The sequence below is a fragment of the Chrysochloris asiatica genome, unplaced genomic scaffold, assembly GCF_000296735.1.
Source record: "Chrysochloris asiatica unplaced genomic scaffold, ChrAsi1.0 scaffold00033, whole genome shotgun sequence".
Lineage (NCBI taxonomy): Eukaryota > Metazoa > Chordata > Mammalia > Afrosoricida > Chrysochloridae > Chrysochloris > Chrysochloris asiatica.
In genome coordinates this window covers 1,439,128-1,443,725 of record NW_006408551.1, presented here as the reverse complement: position 1 = coordinate 1,443,725, position 4,598 = coordinate 1,439,128, and the positions used below count along the sequence as shown (strand labels likewise).

The window sequence follows — 4,598 nt, the reverse complement described above, 5'->3', positions numbered from 1 at the left end:
AAAAGGGAAATCCTGCTGTAAGCTATGAGTGGGGATAACCCAGAAGAGATCAGATGAGCTCTTTCCTATAGAACATGGGAGAGAAGGAAAGGGGTAGGAGGTAAACAATAATGAGAAGAAGAAAAACTGACTTTGGTAGCTTACAGAGTTGCCAGGAAACCTGGAGAACAAGGCTTAGAAAATGATCAGAAACCAAGAGATTCTGGGAAGCCAGAATCCTAGCCAAGGTCATACTACAGGAGTGGTCTGGTCCAGCTAACTAACGTTGCAGACAAAATGCCACTGGTCACTGGTGCCTCCTCTGCACTGTGCAGTTGCTACTGCCTCTGGGCCCCGGATGCGACTGCTGCCATCAACAAAATGAATTGTAGGTTTTCCTCTGCTTCTTTGTGCCACTTATAACTAATTTAAAATCTTAGGCCAATGCATCCACTTGGACTAGCTAAGGTTGCAGACCTGTGTCCTTCCTGGCTGTCCAAGTTTAGGGAAAGGCAGTATTTTGGTCCTATTGGCTTCTTTGGTGTCCTGGTGTGATGCTTTAGGATAAGCACTGGAAATGCTAACCACAAGATCAGAGGTTCAAATTCACCAGCTATTCCTGGGAAATCCTATACAAGGTAGCTGTGTGTTGGAGCCAACTCCATGTCACTTAGCAAAATTAGCTTCTTTAGAGGGAGGTGGAGCCTGTTTCCCCAAAGACTCAACAGTGATGGATTCTCATGACATAGAAAAGGGATTAAATATTGGAATTGAGTTGCCTAAACTTCCTCTTATTCCTCAAAACAAAACTAAAACTAAAAAACTAAAACTAAAACAAAACAAGTTGACATCAAGTGAATTATGACTCATGGCAACGCCGTGTGTTTCAGAGTAGAACAGAGTTTCAGAAATATTTTGAAAGTAGATCATCAGCTTTTTCTTCCTAGGTGCTGTTGGGTGGATTCGAACTGTCAACCTTTCAGTTAGTAGCTCAGGGCTTAATCATTTGCACTAAAAAATCCCTCCACAGTGGCATTTAGGATAAGCATTGGACTGGTAACTTCAAGGTCAGCAGTTCAAACTATCAGCCGCTCTTAGAAAACCTATGCAGGATTGCTATGTGTTGGAATTGGCTTGATGGCACACAACAATGACATACTTCTACTCTAAATATCAAATGCTCTCACTTCAAAATCTACCCCTTATACAAAATAAATGACTGCACATCACACTCTTCTCTTTCATACAGTTTCTCCTATTCAAGTACATGAACTCAAAAGATTTTCCTTTTGAAAAGGATGAGAATGTTTTCAGTATTTAATATACTTAAGTGGCAGAAGCTGTATAGTGTTTTCTCAGTGAAAAAAATGTATTGGGAACTGTACTGTGTATATAACACATTTGTACATTGAAAACTTGGAAAACTATCTTGGAAAACCTCATATACTTTATTATTTTTGAGTTGTACTGTATGATGGTCTTTATTTACAACTTTATTGGGAAAAAGGAAGAGGGACAAGTTGAAAACAGTGTAACATAGGGTATCATAGCTGATCCTGTCAGGTCAAAGAAGTTCCATCTCAAATGTCCATTTATTTGTCCAAAGCTACTACAGCACTGAATCTGTATATGCAATTTTCTTTATGAAGTATAGTTTTTAATTTTATACAAAAAATAGAATCACTAAATTAAAGATATTTTATATATTGAATTTTATGTTTCTGGTAACACATGCCTACTGAATATCAAGAGCTGGAAAAGCAATCACATTTCCTGCTTGAGTGGACAGTTATGCCAATTAATAATTTTCTTTGAAAAAAATATTTATTGTGAATTGGGTTAAGGTTTACAGAATAGGTCAATTTCCATTCAACAGTTCATACACATTTTGTTTCATTTACTGACTATAATCCCCACAATGAGACATCTCTTTTCCCATTTCTTTCTTGTCTGTTTCCTGTTTCCATTATTCCTCCTTTCCTAACCCTTCTGAACTTTGTCCTTGGGCAAATGCTGCCATTTTGATTTCAAATGATTGATTATTCTGAGGTGTGAATACCTAGCATTATTGTTCCCCTTATAGACTTCTCAATTGGCTGAAAATTGAGCCATGGTGGTGAGTTCATTTCCAGACCTGAAGGGCGACTAAAAACCGAAGTTTCTATCCAATTAGTAAGCCTGCCCTTAGTTATGATTTTCAGTTTTGTTCCACATTTTTCTCCCACTCTATCCAGGACCTTCTAATATGATGCCTTTTAGAGCAGTTGGCAGTGGTAGCTGGGCACCATCTTGTTCTTCTAGTCTCAGGGTTGTGGAGACTAATGTTTGGGCCATTAGCCCCCTGGGACTAATTCTTTTCCATGTGTTTTTTATTTTTATCATTCTGTCCTTTGGACAGGGAGAGACCAGTAGTTTCACCATAGATACTGCTCACAAGCTTTTACAACCACAGTCATGGACTCTTATGCCAGTTGACCTTGGTGTCCTCTAAGACTACAATCATTTTCTGAAATGACCATTATAGTTCAGTTTATTGTGAACTACTCTGAACTTCTCTGCTGTGTAGTCAAAGTCAGAAGAGAAGATGTAGGGAGAACATTCCATTTTTGGAGAAGGCAAGTACTCCAGAATCAGCTTGGTAAATAAACATATCCTAGTAGAGAATTCTCACCAGCTGCTCCTCGGAAACCCTATACAGGGTCCCTATGAGTTGGAGCTCTGGAAGTGTAGTGGTTATGAATCAGACTGTGAACCTCAATGTCAGCAGTTTGAAGCTACCAGCTGTTCTGCAGGAGAAAGATTAGACTTTTTGCTCCTGTAAAGATTTTCAGCCTTGGAAACCCTGTATAGGGTCACTATGAGTTGGAACTGACATTAGGGCACATCCTCACCACCACCACCATGAGTAGGATCCTACGTGATGGCATGTAACAACAACATTAAAAAATTCTAGGTGGAAAAACATTAATTAATCAATTACAACTCTTGCTGAACTGGCTTCATTTGATCATTAACTTGTTTGACAACATCTTGTAAATCAAGTGTGTCTAGTTCTTCTAGTTCATCTAAATCTTCTGTAGTGAAAATATTTTCATCAACAGGAACAGCATTGATGGCTCCATTTTCCTGTTCATCTCCTTCATTGTCTTCTTCCAAATCACTTCTCTCCCCATTTCTGTGGAAGCTTCACTGAATTTGTTTTCATCATTTTCTGAAGAATGCATGCTGAATCTTTCAAGATTAGTTATAGTGATACCTATACCATCTACATATCTTGGAATATACAGGCTTAAATCTGTGTCATTTACACTTACAGAATCATCAGCTTCATCACCACCTATTTCTTGGGTGTAATGAACATCATCTGCTTCTTTCTACTCACCATCAACCAGTTTAGAATGAAATCCAAACACCTCAGGACCCTTGATCTCTAGTGTTTTCCATGCTTTGAAAACTTCTTTCTTTCTTTCCACAAGATCTTCTAATGAAATTTCATCTTCTTCTGTTCATTCTTCTTATCTTTTTTTCAACACAAATTCAGGAAGTGCTTGTTGATACATGCACATATCCCCATCTCAGGGGCATACTCCAAACCAGTTAGTCTTGTTGTTTTCAATAGCTTTGAGGAAATACTTGCACACGATTTGAGTTTTTGTTGTTTATTTTTTCTTTTCTGCTGCACTGTGTTTCTTATTCACTACTTTCTCCGTTTTTTTTTTTTTTGTGTGTGTCATCTTAATTATCCATGGTATCTTTTCCAAGTGTCTTTTTGTCATCCCAACTATCCATGGCATCTTTTCTTTATTTCTTGCATCAATGTCAACACTGCTTCTTAGACGTTCTTTCCAGAGTCAAGTCACATGAGAATTTCCAGTTATTTCCTTTAGTACGCTGTCCTTGCTTGAAGAGTGTGCATTCCATGGTTTGAATCTGAACCTTTGCTTATTTTTTGAACAGCAAACTATAGATCTGAACAGTTCGTTTACTCGTGAAATTCCTTTTTCTTGTTATCTTTCTTCAATTTACTTTCAACTTCACTTTGTGCTACTTGGCATGGATTTTCTTGCCCACATTTAACTTGATGAGTGACAGCCCTGATAAACTTATGTTGCTTTGCTTCTTTCTTATGCTTTAGACTAAAAGTTTTGTCTTTGATGATCTTCTTAATTTTCTGCTTTGCCTTTTTGCTGCCCTGGCCTGAACTGTCTCTTGGGGGATATTGTGGAGACAGGTGGCACTGGCCAGATTTAGACATAGCTATACACTGTCAGGACTTCTGACCTCATGAGAGGAGGAGGAGGAAAATGGGGCCTTGCTGCCACACTGCTTGGAAGACATTTAAAAAAGTATTTTTCATAATTTATTTTATTGAGAATATACACAGCAGAACATATACTAATTCATCAATTTCTATGTATATAATTCAGTGACATTGAACACTGAATTGTACATGTAGAATTAAGTTGTACAACCATTCTCATCTGCCTTTTCCAAGTTGTTCCTTTCCCATTAACAAAACTCACTGTCCTTTCAGTTTCCTATCTAATCTTTTGAGTTACTATTGTCACTTTGATCCTATATAAATAGGCATCCCATTCTTAATGAGAGATCATAGTCTC

The 4,598-nt window shown here is 37.9% G+C and overlaps 1 pseudogene; it reads right to left on the bottom strand.

Annotated features, from left to right (window-relative positions):
- Positions 1 to 3,353: 3,353 nt before the first annotated feature.
- LOC102825951 lies at positions 3,354 to 4,234 on the bottom strand (annotated as a pseudogene).
- Between the last annotated feature and the right edge of the window lie 364 nt (positions 4,235 to 4,598).